General features: G+C 46.2%; 1 long non-coding RNA gene across 1 annotated transcript; it reads left to right on the plus strand.

Annotated features, from left to right (window-relative positions):
• The first annotated feature begins 222 nt into the window (after positions 1 to 222).
• Positions 223 to 7997, plus strand: LOC143441526 (uncharacterized). Its single transcript, XR_013109044.1, has 3 exons — positions 223 to 783; positions 5941 to 6011; positions 7144 to 7997. It is a non-coding gene; the product is annotated as an uncharacterized LOC143441526 (long non-coding RNA).
• Positions 7998 to 19543: the final 11546 nt, after the last annotated feature.

Here is a 19543-nt window from a genome sequence, read left to right on the forward strand (position 1 = left end):
TTTTACTGGGAGAGTGGCGACATGGACTCAGGAGTAAACAAAGCTCTGTCCTGGGCTGGTTTGCCTGCTGCTCAGGGCCAGGAGTACTTGTCTCTCCTCTGCCAGATCTTCCTACAAGCTGAGACTTGACCTCTACAAGTGAACACGTGCACATAGACACAGACCGACAGATAGACACACACACAGATGCACACACAGACAGCCTCCCCTCCCCACACCCCTGCCTGCTCCCTGATTTTCCAGAGCTCTGCTGTTTCTTCAGTCTTGTCGTTATGAACAGGTGACAAGGATCACTAGTCACTGGGGAAGGCTGAAGCTGAGCAGTTTGTCACGGTGGCTAAGCCCCTGCCTCCGTTAGGGCAGCGCTCCTTGTAAAGAACTTGTTACTCATTCTGTGCTCCGATTTTAGGAGTGCCGTTGGTACTGAGAAGCCAAAGCCACAGCTAACAGGAAGTGGGTATCGTTTGTCCTTTGGGCACACGGATTGGAAGAGAAGATGGCTACAGTACTGGCTGGCTTCATTTCCTCCACTCAGGAGCGAAGCCAGACTTCTCTTGTGAGTTCAAAGGCTTTCCTGAGAAGAGCTGAAGTCGCCTTTAAAGTGGAAAGCCTAGGCGATTTAAATGAGCAAACCTTCAGGTGGCTCAGAGAAGTAGCTAAGCAACAGGTGAGGCCAGCACCGGGAAGCCCTGCTGCAGCGCTGCTGCAGCTGGAAGCAATGACCCGAGAGAGCAAATGGTGTCTGATGACGTCATCTGTCTGAAAAGCAGCGTGTAGCTGCAGGTAGGTGAGTGGGTGTGGCGTGAGAGACCCTGAAGGAGAAGGTCGACCTTTAACAGGATGTGAATGAGGAATGAGAAGGGTGAGGAGGGGCTTGCCAGGAAAAAGGGTGACTCTCTTTTTGGTCATCTGCACGTGAGTGGTTTTCTTTTCCTTGTGCCATTTAAAATAAAGGCAAAGAAAATTAACTGCCAGAAGAGGCCCCAAAGCCACTCTTTAATTCACAGAAAACTCTTAAAAGTTTAAGAATACGAGTCTTCTGGGGCAAAGACCTTCCTAGTTTGAGCTATTATTGAATAAACCGTGTTTGTAAGCTGGTTCAGACTTCTGCCCTAACCAAAGAAGGGAGATGATATAGAATAGCTTAGGAAACTCTCCCCAGCAAACCAAAGGGAAATACTCAATTCTCCTTCCCGCTCCTTCTTCCTTTCTTTCTCTTTCTCCTCTCCCCCGTCCTCCTCTCTCTCCCCCCTCCCCGACCCTTTCTGCCTCCATCTTTGTCCTGGCATTTCTTGTAGATAGGATAAATTTTGGGTCCAAAGTTTTGTGGGTGGGTTAGTGTCCTTACCCCTTCACTAGGGTTCCTGCCTGGCTGGCGACAGGAGGTGGCCTTTTCAGGTTCCATACTTCAGGTTCCCACTTCTATGAGTCTCAAGGTCACCCCCCCTTGACTCCTAGCAGCCTCCCCCTTCCTAGATCTCTGTCACATCCTCAAGAATCTGCCCACCCCAAGTCCCCTACCAGCTGCAGATTTCCATTCATTCTCCTGGCCCTCTCTCCTGTCTCTCCCAACACCTGATCCTGATCCCACCTCCCATTCCACTCCCCCTCCCACTCCCCCTTCCCCATCCCTCCATCTGCCTCCTATGACTATTTTATTCCCCGTTCTAACTGAGATTCGAGCATCCTCCCTTGTGTCTTCCTTCTTGTTTAGCTTCTTTGGGTCTGAAGATTGTAGCATGGGTATCCTGTACTTTGTGGCTAATATCCACTTATCAGTGAGTACATGCCATGCATGTCCTTTTGGGTCTGGGCTACATGTTTGTGTTTTTAAAGGAATAGGCAAATCCCAAAGGAACCATAGTCCTTGGGACTATTATTTAAATACACATTCTACTTAAAGGCATTCAATCACATATTTGAATATTAAAGGAAAAAAGTCACAGTTAGAAACCAGCCCCTCTCAGAACCGAGGAGGGTGTGTGTGTGTGTGTGTGTGTGTGTCTTCCCTCAGCACTGGTTTTTAGTTGACCTACAGTAAGACAATCTTACTGTTTTTTGGCTTTTGGATTAAGTTTTCTGTTTTGTTTTTGCTTTTTTTTTTTTTTTTTTTTTTTTTTTCTGTCATTTGTTGTTATTCTTTGTCTGAGACAAGGTCTTCTGTAACCCAGGCTAGTTTGGAACGCTCCATGTAGCCGAGGATGGCTCTGAACTTCTGATCCTCCTACTTTCCCCAGTGTTGAGTTTATAAAGCTGCACACCACAGCAGGTTTTATGAAGTGCTAGGGATGGAACCCAGGGCTTCTCACCTGCCAGGCAAGCATTCTGTCAACAGAGCCTCACCCCTAGCCCCTGGACTATCTTTGAACTAAAACAATACAAAAACAAAAATCAAAACTAAGTGTGTGGGTGTTTTAATACAGTTCTTGGTACCCATGGAGGCCAGAAGAGGGTGTTGGATCCCCTGAAGCTGCCATGTGGAAGCTGCCATGTGGGTACCGGAAATCAAACCTGGGTCATTGGGAAAAACAGCCATTGCTCTTAACTATGGACCATCTGTCTAGTCCTTCTTCAAGTATATTAGATGAAGGTTTAATCTCACAGCCACCTGTGACTCCCAGCTCTAGGGAACCCCATACACTCTGTTCTGGACTCACAAAGTACAGAAGTTCAGAGCCATCCTCAGCTACATGGAGCGTTCCAGACTAGCCTGGGTTACAGAAGACCTTGTCTCAGACAAAGAATGGCAACAAACGACAGAACAAAAAAAAGCAAAAACAAAACAGAAAACTAAAAAATATATTTTTAAAAGTAAAAAGAATTGAGACTCTATTTTACAAAAAAAATTTTTTTTTTGAAAAAGCTAGGGAGTGGTGGCATATACCTTTAATCCCAGTACTTGGGAGACAGAGGCAGGTGGATCTCTGTGAGTTCAAGGCTAACCTGGTATACAGAGTGTGTTCCAAGACAACCAAGGTGACACAGAGAAACCCTGTCTTGAAAAACCAAAAAGGAAAAGAAAAAAATGGGGGTGAAGTAGGTCTGGAGAGATGACTTATGGGTTAAGAACATTTGTTGCTCTTAAAGAGACCCCAAGTTATCTCCCAGCACACAAGTTGGTTAGCTCACAATCACATCTAACCCCAGCTCCAGGAATCTGATGCTCTCTCCTGCCCTCTACAGATATCCACACACACGTGGCATACATATACATAGATGTAAGCGTATGCACACAAATAAAAAATACATTTAAAGAAGAGGGCAGGGTGTAACAGTACAGTGCTTAGCCTGGGCATGGCCCATTGTTTAATTCCGAGTACTTCAATCAATCAATCAATCAATCAATCAATCCCACCCCAAAGAAAACAAAGGAAGATAAGTCAGTAAGTAATAAAAACACCCTCTCATTGATAACTCTTAGAAAGAGGCGGGGCTGGGGCATAGCTTGGTTGATGGAGTATTTACTTAGTATACACAGGGCCCAGCATGTTCAGTTTCCAGAATTGAATCAAACAGACACGGAGACAGAGTGTCTGTGATGCTGGCACTCTGGAGGGAGAGGCAGGAGGGTCAGAAGTTCAGAGTCCTCCTCTGTTATGAAGAGAATTTGAGTCTAGTCTAGGGCCATACCACCCTGAAGGTTCCCACTCTCACTTGATATGGAAACTAGGAAACTATGGGGCTAGCCTGAGCTACGTGAGTCTCTCTCAAAACAGAAACAGCACCAAGAAACGAAAGAAAAAGAGAGAGAAGCCCGGCGGTGGTGGCGCACGCCTTTAATCCCAGCACTTGGGAGGCAGAGGCAGGCAGATTTCTGAGTTCGAGGCCAGCCTGGTCTACAGCGTGAGTTCCAGGACAGCCAGGGCTACACAGAGAAACCCTGTTTCAAAAAAAACAAACAAACAAAAAATACAAAAAAAAAGAAAAAAAAAAAGAAAAGAGAGAGAGAGAGAGAGAGAGAGAGAGAGAGAGAGAGAGGAAGAGGAGGAAGAGAAACAGGTAATAGATAGGTGACTCCTAACTCTGCTTCAAGACAAGCTCATCTTTGTCAGTGGCCTTGTGAGGCTCTCTGTGGCAGATGGAGGATGGGCTGGATGTCAGTGGACTTGATCCACACATCCTCAGTGTATGCTGGGGCTACACACACACCAATTGTGAGGCTTTGGACAAGATGTTGCCCAGGCCTGTGGAGAGAATTACACAACTGGATTTACTTTCAAACGACTTTGTTACTCAGGAAATAAAACCAAATTAGAGATGGAAGAGCCAAGTTGGGGATTCTCCCTCTGGCTGGGCTACAGGCTCCTTGGAGACAGTAGCCCTTTGGAGACACATCTAAAATGCTGCAGCCAGTGGGTCACAGAGGGAGGGGTTCCTGGGTTATAGTCAGCATCTCCTGGTTTCACTTCTCACGAAGTTCTGCGCACCGAACAATTATGGTGTTTGAATCAGTGGTAGAATGGAGTTAGGAGCTGGGTATGCTGTATACTCACCTGTAATCCCAGCGTCTGGGAGGGGGAGGCAGAAGGATCAGGAGTTCAAAGTCACCCTCAGCGACACAGTGAGTTGGAGACCAGCCTGATCGAAAGAGAACTGTCTTCCAGACCCAAAGCAGCCGACGGTCAAGTTAATGGTTTTGTCTGTACCATCCCTCCTGCTCTCTGTGAGGAAGTGGTTCATTTTGTTTGTTTTCCCAACTTCCAGATGAAGGTGAACTTTAGTTCCAAACTATGTTTGTATGGCTAGGAGAGCCTGGAGGGAAGAACATTATCAGTAAGAGCCTTTTTGTTGTTGTTGTTGTTGTTTTTGAGACAGGGTTTCTCTGAGTAGCCCTGGCTGTCCTGGAAGTCACTCTGTAGACCAGGCTGGCCTTGACCGCAGAAATCCACCTGCCTCTGCCTCCCAAGTGCTGGGATCAAAGGTGTGCGCCACCACTGCCTGGCAAGTAAGAGCCTTTAATTGCTTGAAATGCTGGAAACTTTAGAGTTCCGAGCTGAACTTTTGGTCTCTCTGAGGGTTTGGGTTTTTTTGTTTTTGTTGTTGTTGTTTTGGTTTTTGCCCGCACCTTCTCTTCCTGGGGCATGGAAAGTCAAGGTCGAGTTTAAACCTGGAAGGTTGACCTGGGTCAGTTAAAGGGCCTCCTGCTCCCAGCTTCCTCAGCCAGCTGAGTGAATGAAGAATGCAGATCTCGACCTCTGGCAGTGTGCACAGGAGGCTCTCTGTGCTCCTCTCAGATGGCTGCGGCAGGGAGGGACACTTGGTTCTTTCTGAGGGTGGAAGTTCCACTATGCAGTAGACACCGATGCCCTTTATCAGTGCCTTGGCAAGAAGCAAGAGCCACCAGGAGCCTCATGTTGTGTATGTGGTAAGGACTCTTGGACTGCAGAAATGCCGGGGCATTTTAAGAACCGTGGAAGACCTCAACACCTTCCAGTTCATCTGACGTTTTGTTTTCCATGGTAGGTGCTCCGTGGCAAGGCTGGAGGAAGCACGCCATACAGGAAGGGGGCTATGGAACTAATGTGGATCTCACAGGTTTCCTCCTTATCAGAGGGAAGAAGAAACTCTTCAAGGCCGGGGTGGAGTTAGTGCATGATTTTAATCCCAGCACTCTGGAGGCAGTCGTGAATGATGAATGTCACATCATTTTCCTATGTCCTGCTGATCTTCTTATAAAAAGGCAGATGAGCCGGGGTGGTGGTGGTGGCGGTGGCGCACACCTTTAATCCTGGCACACAGGAGGCAGAGGCAGGTGGATCTCTGAGTTTGAGGCCAGCCTGGCCTACAGAGTGAGTTCTGGGACAGCCAAGGCTACACAGGGAAATCTTGTCTCAAAAAGCCAACAATGAGAAAAAAAAAATGGAGGGAGAGAGGGGGAGAGAGAGAATAAATTCTGCTGGGGTTGTGGAAATAAGAATGATGTGATGTTTCTGTTCTCAGGAGGCAGGGGCAGGTGGATCTCTGAGTTCAGGGCCAGCCTGGTCTATGCAGAGAGTTTCAGGCCAACCAAGGTAATGTAGTAAGACCATGTCTTTAATTAAAATAAAAAGTTAGGGAAAGCAAGGGCTGGTTGGTTTGTTTTAAACTGAGCTTCTTGGGACCCTGAGAATTTATAGGGCTACTTAAAAGTTTATTCTGATGGGAAGCAATGGTGCACACCTTTAATCCCAGCACTTGGGAGGCAGAGGTAGGTAGATCTGTGAGTTTAAGGTGAGACTGGTTTACAGACCAAGTTCCAAGACAGCCTGGGCTACACAGGCCTGTTTTGAAAAAAACAAAACAACAAAAAAATTAGCTTCATGTGGTAGCTCATGCCTTCAATTCTAGCAGTTCAGAGGCAGAGGCAGGTGAATCTGTGAGTTCAAGGCCAGCCTGGTCAACAAATTGAGTCAAGGACAGCCAGGTTTATGTAGAAACCCTGTCTCAAAAACCACAAAAAGAAACTTGTGTTGTGTTTTCTTTGTTTTTGAGACAGGCGCTCAGTAGGTAGGTAGCCCTTAATGGACTGGGACTCTATGTAGTTGCCCTTGGGCTCCTCTAAATCGACCTGCTGCTCCACGGTGAGTGCTGAGATTACAGTGTGTACCACCTTTCCGAGCTCACGAGAAGAGTATGTCATGGCTAACTAGTAGTGACCACTACGAACCACAAGAGCCCAGCTGCCATCTGACTATTCTCCCCCCTCCCCCACTGAAGCTACAGATGACACTCCTGCCTCCAGCTCCTGAGCGCTGGCTGGGATCACAGGCGTACACCAGCGTGCCTGGGTTATGTGACGCTGGGCATTGGGCCCAGGGTTTCACACATGTTCAGGAAACATTCTCTTGGTCCCCTAGCCCACAGCCCTAGTCATCCTGGATGCTTCTATTTTTCTCCTTGACCAGGAACACTGTGGTCTCAAGCCCACGGTACTCATTTTTCTCTGGGCAGGGCACATGCTTACGTCTAACATGCCAGTTGTTTCTTCTCCACTGTGACCCCAGTAGATGTGACCCCACAGTTGGACAGTGTTTGTCAGGAGCCATCTTTGCAGTGATACAGCCTTCCCTTTTTTTTTTTTTTTTTTTTTTAATTCAGTTTGGGACTCCAGGCCATGAAATGACGCTGCCCACGATCAGTAATTAGCTGTATTTATTCCAACAGGACAACTCTTGGGTAATACTTGTTACATACTGAGTGATACCAACCAGAAGACTACGAAACCCAAGGATTAAATGCAATGTACAAGTATGGCCAAGCCTGGTGGGGCAGGCCTGTCACCTGAGTGGTTGCACTGAGCCAGAGGACACGCAGAGATGTCTTGTATGTGGTTCCTTGTGATTTTAGGGTCCCTCCTTCCTCCCTCAGCAGGTGACCTGGAGACCGCTCTGGGTGCAGTGGCCTGTCCTGACAACACTCCTGCAGTGGTGGAGCTGCACATGGGCCAGCCTCTCAGTCTCTTAAAGAGCCTTCCTTGGTTGTGATTTTAAAATGATACTCTAAGCCAGCCTGGTAGCCTGTAATTTCAATCTCAGTACTTGGGAGGCAGAGGCAGGTTGACCTCTGTGACTTTAAGGAGAGCTTGGTCTACATAATGAATATCTGTCTCAAAAAAAAAAAAAAAAAAAAAAAAAAAAATCAAATACAACAGCAATGAAAGAGCCATTCTGAAGCCTATCTTCTTGTGATTTACATGTTTTATAAAAATGGAACAGGAACCAAAACTTAAAAAAAAAAAAAAAAGACAAGACAAGAAAAAAATAATAAAGACTGGGAGCCTAATAATGTAAGCAGTTTTCCATGACTCAAGATTTCTTTTAAGCTATGCATTCACATGGGGTGTGTGTGTGTGTGTGTGTGTGTGTGTTGTATACATGCCACGGCATACCTGTGGAAGTCAGAGGATAACCTTTGGAAGTGGGTCTCCTTTTATCCTGTGGGTTCCAGGTCTCCAACTCAGATCGCTGGGCTTGGCAGCAAGCTCTTTTATGCACTGAGCCAGCTCCTCAGCCCCTCATTAACTTTTCATGAAATATCATTGTCTAGATGAACGTGTATGGCCTGAATCTTGGTGATGGTAAGACATGATTTTACCCAGCACAGTCTAGATGCAGGACAACAACATTCCATCCCTCTGCCCTCCCCTCCCCCAGCTTTCTTCTAGCCCTTCCTCTCCTTTCCTTCTTTCCACGGGGGGAGCAGTTCTCAACCTGTGGGTCTCAACTCCCATGGGGGGGGGTTTCCCATAATCAGATATCCCGAATGTCAGATATTTACATTGTGATTCATAACAGTGGCAAAACTGCAGTTATGGAGTAGCACTGAAGTGATTTTATGGTTGGGGGTCCCAACAACATGGACCTGCATTAGGAAGATTGAGAACCACTGCTGTGTGCTCTCATGTGTCCCAGGCTGGCCTCTACGTTGCTATGAAGCTAAAATGACAGCTTGGGTCTCTGTTGCCTGCCTCCGCTTCTCCGTGAGATTATGTGCATTTCTGTTATGTCTGGTTTTTGGTTTTTTGTTTTTTGTTTTGTTTTTTCAAACAAGACAGACTCAGACCCAGGGCATCACTCGTGAACATGCTAGGAAATTCCATCTGCCAACTGAACTATATCTCCATCTCCAACCTGTTTTTTGTTTGTTTGTTTGTTTGTTTTGTTTTTTTGTTTTTTTCAATTCTCAGTTTTCCTTTTGAAACAGGCTCTTGCCATGTTTCCTGGCTGACCCAAGACTCACTATGTAGACCAGACTGGCCTTGTGCTTTCAGTAATTTTCCCGTCTCTGCCTTCTGAATGCTGAAACCAGAGGACTGAATTACCATGTCCAAGTTACACTGAGAAACCTTCTGAGTTCAAGCGTGACTTGTGCCTCCGGTCCTAGCAGGGACGCTGTCCTGTAGGCTACCCAGTGCTAGTCTGACCTCCTTTGTGTGTAAACATAACTTCCTGTAACCCATTTGGCTCTTGGCTCCCCTCCCTTCTTAGAGACGAAGTCTCATTATGTAGACCAGGCTGGCCTCAAACTCATAGAGATCCACCTGGCTCTACCTCCAGAGTGCTGGGACAAAGGTGTGTGCCTCTCCTTTTTTTTAAGGACCTAATATTGTATTTATTTTAGCAATCCACAAACTCCAATTTACTATTATTTAGAAAATGATTTATTGATTCTCCATCCCTAGAAATATAAACTCCTTGCCAAACACATTCACTTCAGTATTCATCCTCTGTTCCTAGTATGATGCCTGGTACATGTTAAAGCTATATATGAACTCTCTGCGTTAATTATTGAGGGCTGGGATATATGGCTCAGTGGCAGAGTGCTTGCTTAGCATGCAAGAGGCCCCGGGTTCAATCCCCAGCACCACAGCTCTTCCCGCTCTCGCTCTTGCTCTCTCTGTGAATTTATTATTAATTCTGGGAATGTAGTCACAGGCAGGTGACCAGTATTTGATTGTAGTCAGTTTGATTTATAGGCAGGTGGTTCTATTTGTTTCCGGTGCAAGGACTGCCTTTCTGTTGAATGATAATGCCCAGATGTTTGTGCTGTGTGCACTAAGAGCATGAGGCTGACGTGCCAGGTGATACCAGATAGAGTCAGTCACATAGACCTTTATTCCTCCTCCTCCTCCCCCCTCCCCCCTCTTCTTCTTCCTCCTCTTTCTCCTCTTTTTCCCCTCCTCCTCTGCCTCTTCCTTCTTCTTCTTATTTATATATGTGTGTATTTCGGCATATGTGCATGTGCCTAAATAGTTCACCTGGAGCTGCAGTTACAGGCAGTGCTGTGGGTGCTGGGTGCTAGGTGCTGGGAGGTGGGAGTAGAACCTGGGTCCTTTGCAAGAACAGTAAGTTAGTCTTTTCAGCTAAGCCATCTCTCCAGCCTCTTTTTTTTTTTTTTTTTTTTTTTTTTTTTTTTTTTTTTTTTTTTTTTTTTCTTTTTTTTCCTCCTGAGGTAGGGTCTTAATACTAAATGCCCAGGCTGGTCTGGAACTTTTGGCAATCCTCTTGTCTCAGGTCCCCTCAATGGCTGGATTACAAGCATGAGCCACCACACCCTCCTGCTTGAACTATCCCTTTAAAGCCATGGATGGGCCAGAGTTCCTCCAGCTCCAGTCAAGATAGGGGTTACAGTTGGGGACCACTCAGCTCTCTTCATTCTAGCATAGGCTTCCCCTTTGTTTCCAATAAGCATCTCTTCAAGGCCCGCTGGCACACAGGAGATGATTACCATATCAATGGGAGGATCTCTTTGGGATCCAGAATTTGGTCTAGACTTTTCATCTTGTCCAGAAAGCTTGTCCAGAAAGCTGTCCAGGCATGCCTGTTTATGGATTGTCTATAATTACCCCTTAAGACAATGCCTACACCCAAATAAAAAATTAATCAACGATGCCACTGGGCCTGGGCCTGAATAAAAGATTAATCAAGGAGCTCTCTGCTTGTCCTGGGACTTATACTTCAAGCCCTGCCCTGACTTGGCCCAGCAATGCCTGGCACATTCGTCTCCACACCAGAGATGTTTGGATTTGGTGTCTCAAGAAAAATAGCTGTTGGTCACCAAAGCCTGAAGCTTAGTTGAATTTGTCTTCATGCATTTAGTCTTCTGACTTGCCATTGTGGGAGTGGGGGCTGATGTCAGGAGACATGCCCCCGAATACCCAATCATTTGACGGGTGAGAAAGGCGTTGTAAAACGTGGAAGCCAGGAGAACATGGAAGTTGGGGATATCTTGTAGGACTTTTTCTCCATCCTCTTAGCTGTAGGCCTTGACAAATGATGCACCATCATTCGTCACCGAGGTATCACCCAGTATCAAGACAGTGACCTAAAGCAAACTATGACACCATCCTGGAGCAGTTCTGTGGTTTTTGTTTGGTTTATAACCCCCCTTTTCTTTTTAGGGAACAGGAAGACATGGGGGAAGGGCGTCCTGGTTTGCCCTCCCGTTGCTGCAGTAGGCACCTCGACCAGAAGAAGTAACTTGGGGAGGAGAGGACCCTGTTTTCATTTACCTCTTCATCGCTTGTTGGCTAAGCAGGCTGACTGCAGCTTAAGCCCCTTACTAGCATCCTCTGGCTCTCCTGGAACTTACCAACTACACCAATGACTCTCCATCCCCAGCCCCGTTCTCTCCTCTCTGGGCCTTCCTGGGACCTTCCTGCTCTCCTCTCCCCAGCTCCCTAGCAGCACTCAGCCAACTGTCATTTCTGAGGACCTTACACAGGGCCCCAGCCCGTGCCCGGTTCTCCTGTTTGTGTACCCCGCTCCCTGCTTCTATAGCTTTGTGCTACTAAGCAGGATCTGTCTCTGTCCATCTCTCTCCCTCTCTTCCACTCCTTCTGTCTGTCTGTCTGTCTGTCCTCTACCCCCAACCCCCTCCAGGGCTTCACTGCATAGCCCTGGCTGGTCTGAAACTTACTACATATACCATACTTGGTCTGGAACTCACACAGATCCTCCTGCCTCTACCTCCTGAATGCTGGGATTAGGACTAGATGTCTTTTATTGCCTGTTTTGTTATTACAATTGTATTTGAACAGAGCCCCATCCATTGATATATAGTATTTACCATGACTCACACTGTGTGGCTGTGTGGTCCCTCTGACTGAGATATTCACTGTCTGGACTTTTGGATGATGGTGGTAGTGAAGGAGGAGGAGGAGTGGGAGGAGGAGGAGGGGGAGGAGGAGAAGGGGAGGAAGAAGAGGGGAGGGGAGGAAGAAGAAGAAGAAGAAGAAGAGGAGGGGGAGGGGGAGGGGGAGGGGGAGGGGGAGGGGGAGGGGGAGGGGGAGAGGGAGGGGGAGGGGGAGGGGGAGGGGGAGGGGGAGGGGGAGGAGGAGGAGGAGGAGGAGGAGGAGGAGGAGGAGGAGGAGAAGGAGAAGAAGAAGAAGAAGAAGAAGAAGAAGAAGAAGAAGAAGAAGAAGAAGAAGAAGAAGAAGAAGCAGCAGCAGCAGCAGCAGCAGCAGCAGCAGCAGCAGCCACAGCAGCAGAAGCAAGCAAGCAAGCAAGCAAGCAAGCAAAAAACCAGCAACTTCCCAGCCCAGTGTAGAGATGAACCCTTTAGGCTGTAAGTCACCAGCCTACATTCTAATCCCAGATGTGACTCTTATGTCTTTGCCACCCTGGTTATTCATCCATGAGCTCAGACTCGGAATCTCTCCCAGCTGATGCGGAAAAGCATGATCACACCTCGCTAACTGCTTTGAAGTGCTCCCGAGGGTTTCCCTATGCTTGACGTCTTAGATTATGATCCTAGCAGATCTTTTCTGTTCTTATAAAAAATTAAACACAGAAGCATCTGGGCAGCCACCTTTCCTGTCCTAGGAACAAAGATTCATAGCATCCCGGTTGCCCATGCCAAGCAGAGCATGTTAGCTGAGTCAGAGCAACTCAGGAGGTCTCCCGTGGCACTGTGGGGTCGTCTTTGATCTATTCTGGACGATCTGCTGACTCAGTGCTGACGACGGAAGGCCCGCAGATGAGATGCCTGGGAGATCAAATATTTGTATGAGAGACTTAAGATTCCCAGTGGTTCCTGCAGCCTCTTGGGAAGGGCTGGGAGGAATAAGAGAATATTTACCAGGAACTGGTGTGGACGCTGACATCAGTTACTGCTGTCTGCAGCAGGGAGATGGCCAGACGGCAGTTTCTGGGAAGTTCCATGAAACCACCAGGTGGTCACAAGTTTAATTTGAGCCAGACATACAAGGCTGGCAAGGAGCAGAAGATCCTGGTCTGCAAGAGATGCCTGTGGGCTCTGAGGAAGGTAGAACAGAAAGCAGTTTAAATGAGGTAGAGAGGCAGCCCACATTTGGAAAATGGACATCCATTGTAAAGACGATTTTTAGTCAGGATATTGCCAGTGTTTCAGGGGCCAAGGAGGAAGTGCAAGAAAAGTCGGGTTGCTGAATCTCTTGGGAACCTTGTTATCATGAGGAATGCTAGGGAGTCCAGAAATGTTTCCCAGGAAAAGAGATGACCACAGGGAAGCAAGCTCACTGACAGGCCTTCTCCATGGAAGCAACTGCCTTGACTTTTTAATTATTGTCATGATGATGATGATGGTGTGATGATGATGATGATGGTGGTGATGGTGGTGATGATAGTGATGATGATATGGTGCTGGGTTAGGATCTGAGACCTCATGAGTATTTGGCAAGCTCCTGACTTACATCTCCAGTCCTAATCTCATTGCCCCTCTTACAAGGAAGAAAATAAATTTAAGGGATTCACCGTCAGATGATGAACCCTACTCACACATTTCTTCCGCCCTCTCCTGCATGACCCAGGTGTACTGTCTCGAAAGAGGTGATCCTTAGACTTTGTGTTTCCTCTCCAGAGTGCTGCTTTTCTGTTGATGGCTGATGCATGCTGGGAGCTAGTGCACTGGATTCTCTTTTGGGGGGGGGGGGGGGGGGAGAATGGAATCTGTCTCAAGGATTGCCAGTCTCTCTGTCTTTGTGTGGCTGAGGCTGCAGTGTGTAAATCTGGGGCAGCGGGGCAGATGCTTGTCACCAAGACAACGCTGTGGTAGAGAGTCAGTCCATAGTGCAGAAAGGACACGACAGGGATGAAGCGAGGACAAGTGAGAAGCAGGGGCCTGTGAAATAGGTCCTTTTATATCTTCTGTTTCCTTGCTTTGGTTCTTCTTCGGGTGCAGCTGGATATTTCCTGCTACATTGCATTGTATTTGCAGTGGAGCTCGGTGATTGGGCAGTAGAAGAGGTAGGCGGAGTGAGGAGGTGGGACGAAAAGGAAGAGGAGGGGAAAAAGAGAAGGAGAGAGGAAGCAACATGAGGGAAGAACCTTAGATCTGTAGCAGTCCCGTGTAGCAATTTCTATCAAAAGGTTAGATATTGGGCAACAATTCTAATTGGTTGGGCATCTTGTGTATTGAGCGTTTCCAAATACATAAATCCATTGAATAATCTTTAAGCATTAAAAGTCTTCATTCTGCCGGACAGCGGTGGCGCACGCCTTTTATCCCAGCACTTGGGAGGCAGAGGCAGGAGGATTTCTGGGTTTGAGGGCAGCCTGGTCTACAGAGTGAGTTCCAGGACAGCCAGGGCTACACAGAGAAACCCTGTCTCAAAACAAAACAAAACAAAACAGCAACAACAACAACAATAACTACAACAAAAAAGAGTCTGCATTCTACTGGGTACCGCGGGCATGGTACTATGGATATTGTCAAGGGCTCAGCTGAGCTTTGTGGAGACAGTGTGGTGGATTGGCAGAGCCAGCCACCATGATGGTATCTTGTGGGTATCAGGGCTGGTGTTTCTAGATAGCCGGAGCCGTGGTCAGAGCCAAAGCAGTGGGAAAATGTCAGCTGCCCAGAAACAAGCTGGAGCGAGGGCTATTTTCTAAATATTACCCGTAACATTCAAGTCTCACTGTGTTCCTGAAACTAAACCTTACGAGTTATATAATTCCTGCATCTGCTCACTTCACTGGGTGTCATCTTGTGCAACCCAGTGGATCTTGACTATCTCGGGCTGAAGAGATGGTTCAGTGGTTAGGGGCACTTGCTGCTCTTGCAGAGGACCGGAGTTCAGTTCCTGTAAGCTTAGATTTTTTTTCAAAACATACTTTATTTAGAGTTTTTAAATGATTCAACCTCCCTTCTTGTCCGCCAATCAGAGGTGAGGAAAAAGGTTAATAGGAAAGGGGGTTGTGGAACTGTTTAGAAGTAGATCCTTGGGACGACTCCACTCTCCGTTGTCAGGATACCAGCCGTCCAGTTCAATACTAAACATCAGACACGAATCAGTAGTGGCAGCATGATCCAGCAGAAACAGCAAGGCTCTGTGGAACGGGTATGAGTCAGCGGAAGTGGACAGAATCAGCAGAAATACCTCGAGAAGTTCTTGGTGCATTTCTGTCTTCAGAGTGAAGACCAATGAAGACAAAGACCAGCAAAGCGTTGCATGACAGGGAAGCAGGAGCGTCCTCTCACTGTCTGTGGGTTCCATTTATATTCTCTCTAAGCACCGTGTGTCCTCTCGAGTGACTGTTTTCAGCAAAACATCACATGCCCTCTCGCAAGACAGCTTCCAGAAAAACATCACGTGATACAACTGAGTCGTTAAAGAAACCAGAAAGTTCTACTTCATATCCCCCTTTCTGCTTTAAAAGAAATGTCTTTTTCTCTAATATTAACAGTTTACAGGTAATAGATATAATTATGAGAACCATGGCATTAGACTTTACATCACATTTTAATAAGCTGCATATGTACAATATGTAAATAATAGTCAAACAAAATAACCTTACATTTCTATCAGGATATGTTAATCTATGCCAAAGTCAAATCTTTAAGACTAGTATTTTTATTTATTGTATTTATTCATTTGTTATTATTATTCTCTTCCTCCTCCTCCCCCTCCCATTATTAAATAGAAGAGAGAGAGGCCTGATTTAAACTTTATTTTGTTTCTTTCCTCTCTGATCATAACCAATAACAACCAACCACTCTAGACAATAACGACCATAACACATCAAACGACCAAAAACATCCATCCCACCTTTTGGGAACTGGGAGATCATGTCTTAAAGTTACTCGTCTGGAGACAAAGATATCTTCTGGGTACCCTATGAAAATCAAATATTGGCCAAATCCCGGGAAAGCGAGCTGTATTTTTTTCTGTCCAGTCCCTGTGTTATCTGTTCAGTGTCTGTGTTGTCTGTCAAGTCTATGTCTTGTCCAGTCTCTGTGTGATCAACCATTTGGGCTTGACCTTTCGTTTAATATTTATTTATTTATTTATTTATTTATTTATTTAATGTATGTGAGTACACTGTAGCTCTCTTCAGACACACCAGAAGAGGGCACTGAATCACATTACAGATGGTTGTGAGCGGGCTTGACCTTTTGAAGTTATGTGCATGCATGTTTTGGAGGGATCAGTGACTGACATAGTCTATGAGAGTGAATCACCGGGACTATTTGCTCTGTGAAGACACCCAAGTCTCCGCTGATAAGAGGTTTTCCCTGGTCAGATCTAATCTGTATAAGTTTTACTGGTAGCCATAGTTTTTTCATTCCCTGGAGATACATAAGCATAACCACCTCCCTATCCAAAAATTATTGCATGCTTCCATTCTTACATCAACACATCCTTATAGTATATTGGTTGGCTTAGTTCCTCAGGGTTTGTTTGTTTGTTGATAACCCAGAGTCTCTCTGCTGCTGTTGTTCCTTCTTCACCAACATTAAGAAAATTTAGAGCTAACAAGGCATTATTTAGTCTGCTCCTGGGGGATTTTACTCTTCCCTTTTGTTTAATAAGCATCTCTTTTAAGGTACGACTGGCTTTTCCTACACTTGCTTGTCCCGTGGGATTGTGCGCTATCCCAGTAATACGTTTCATATTGTAATATGCAAAGAATTGCTTCATCTTCCTGGATACATATGTGAGAACATTATCAGTCTTAATTTATGCAGATATCCTCATAACTTCCTATTACAACAGCCTGTAATTTCAGCTCCAGAGGATGTGGTGCCCTCCTGTGGTCTCTTAGGGGTTCCAGCACACATGTGCACATACACACAGAAGGACACACATGACACATAATTAAAAATGAATTCTTGGATATATCAGAGAATAGGAGAGAATCTCTCAGCATACGAAGGCATGATAGATAGTAAATGGTGTGCACCACTGGGTATTGCTTCAGGATGTGGGGTGCCAAGCAGAAGGGTAAAGTGTGTGGGGGGGTGGCAAGTAGAACATCAGTGAGTAACCAAGAGGCATAGGGGAAGAGTTTGGCTATTTTCTAACACAGGGCCCTTGAGAGAGAGAGAGTTCTCAACTGCAGCCCAGCCCATTTCTTATGCAAAGGGGGATAAATAGACCACAGAGCTCTGAGGACAAAAATCACCAGAAGCATTAGCTGTCTACACCGTTAGAGTTCTGGGTGGGAGTAGAGTTCAGTCGTAGAGTATGCATTTCCAGGTTCAGTGCTCTAGGGCTTGTCCCCAAAATGAAAGAACAGGAGTGGGGTGGGAGGAAGGGGAGGGAAGAAAAGTGTGCGTGTGTGTGTGTGTGTGTGTGTGTGTGTGTGTGTGTGTGTGCATAGAGCATGGCTGTAATGTAGGAATATGGAAAGAGTGGCTTCAAGATTACCATATGGTAGATGCAAGCCATTTGACAAAGACTAAAACCCTTCTCCACTTGGGTATTTGTAACAAACAGAGCGTGTCTGCTCTATCCAACCATGGGGGAAGGTAGCTGCTGGAAAAATGATCTTCTGAAGGTCATGTGACTCAGGCTCCTTCCAGTGCTTTTGAGTGTCTGCCTCTCTCCGCAGCACTTCCCCTTTCTTGATAAACCATTTCTGTTTCTGTCACTAACCGCATGCCTCTAATATAGTTCTTTGTCCTGCAACGTGAGAACCTGGATATTTGTGCCTGTGTCCCTCAGACTCTGGTCTGTAGTGGAGCAGAGGAAGGAAGGATGAGAAAGAAGAAAAGGAGTTGATCGAAACTTAGGGTTTTCTAGAGGTCAGAGTGGGCCTCACTGGGCTGTGTTCAAGGCTTGGGGCTGATGTCTACCGGATGTGAGGGGGGAAGCCACCTCACTTCCATTCCCAGTTCTAGACCTCTCTGGTTGCCTCCATGTCTGGCACCTTCTCCCACCTTAACCTCTGTATCCAAGGCCACAGATGTCGACTCCGTTTCCCCTGGAGCTGTGGAGGCATTCACTAGGAGCCTGTGATTATGCCAGGCCCACTTGGGGTGTTAGGATCCTATGAGAGACTAGGTGACTTATAAAGAACTGAAACAAATTTATTGGGCCCATAGATCTGGGGCTGGGAGGTTCAAAGACATAGAATGACACCCAGTGAGGTGAGGGTCTTCCTGTTTATCATCCCATGGTAGGAGAGAGGGCCATAGGGATTTGAGATAGCAAAAAAAGCAAGATGTTGCTCCCTTAAAAAAAAAAAAATTTAGGCTGGGTGTGGTGGCCCACACCTTTAAACCTAGTACTAGGGAGGCTGTGGTAGGTGGGTCTCTGAGTTTCGGGCTAGCCTGGTCTACATTGTGAGTTTGAAGTTAAACAAGGGTACATAGTGAGACCCTGACTAACACACACACACACACACACACACACACACACACCCCTCCCAAGTGCTGGGATTATGGCAAGTGGCAGCTTACCCAATTTGTTTATGACCTTCTGATAGGATGCTTGTGACAATATGACAATGTGGTGATTCATAACTTACCAGAGAGATCAACAAGCAGGAGTCCACACAGAGATGGGCCTCTGTTAGAAACAGAAGATGGAGACCAGATAATAAGTTTCTAGTTAAAACTAGTCCCTGTCAGGCCTCTGGGCTGGAGCCAGCCTTACTGCACAGCTTCATGTATCCTAGAACAAAGATGGATGTGCTGACCAGGAAACGTGGGCTTCTAGTTCACGATCAAGGTCAGCTTTCTAGAGTGGACTCCTGCATTGTCCAAATGGCAACACAGACTGGGTGGGGCTCAGGAAGCTGGGTGCTGATTTCAGAATGCTCACCCATTGGTAGATGGTTGTTTTCCTTTTCTTCTTTTAAATGTTTATAGGAGTGTGTCTGTATTTGCACTTGGACTTTGTCCTTGAAGAACAGAAGAGTTAACGGAGGAGGTGGTTGCAGGCAGCTATGAACTACCTGATGTTGGTCTCAGAGGAACCTAGGATCCTCTGAGGAAGCAGCAAATGCTTTTAACCATTGAGGAGCTTCCCAGACCTGTCCTGGAATGAGATGGCACCTGTCATTTCTGGTTTATCCGGTTATTTCAGGTTATTTCAAAGAATGGGCTAAAGGAGACGGCTCAGCTCCTTGCTAACAGTTTTCCCAGCTTCTTACTGGAAGAAAAGGAACAGGAGACAAATATATAACTGAACTGATTTACATTATTTATATTTTGATAGTATTTTTTTTGTGTGGAGAGAGAGAGAGAGAGAGAGAGAGAGAGAGAGAGAGAGAGAGAGAGAGACCCCCTTTCTTTCTACACAGGCCCAGCTGCTAACTGACTTCAGATTCATGGTCAACAGTGATGTGCAAGTGTAAGGCAAACAAACCCTTTCCTCCCCAAGTTGCTTGAGTCATGGTGTTTCATCACAGCAATAAGTAACCCTGACTAAGACAGGCTGGGGCCACCAATTATCTGTTTTTAAAATCTTTTTTTTTAAATGCTGTAATTCCCTATCGTAAAATACCAGCAATAAACCCCTGTATTATTTTATTTGATGTGACAACCTTAGGTTCATACATTCTATAGCAGGAATCGGATTCCTTTCCATTGGGGGTATATGTCACATATGGTTTACCAGTCCATCTAATGATGGATACGTAGCCTGTTTCTCCATGTTTGGAATCTTATACATGGTGTTACAATAAACATCAGAGTACAAAAGATTGTGGTGTTTGTTTGGTTTTTGGTTTTTCAAGACAGGGCTTCTCTGTCTAGTCCTGGCTGTCTTGGAACTTGCTTTGTACAGGCTGGTCTCAAACTCAAAGATCTACCTGCCTCTGCCTCCCAAGTGCTGGGATTAAAGGCATGTGCCACCACT

This window comes from Arvicanthis niloticus, chromosome 2 (assembly GCF_011762505.2).
Source record: "Arvicanthis niloticus isolate mArvNil1 chromosome 2, mArvNil1.pat.X, whole genome shotgun sequence".
NCBI classification, from domain to species: Eukaryota; Metazoa; Chordata; class Mammalia; order Rodentia; family Muridae; genus Arvicanthis; species Arvicanthis niloticus.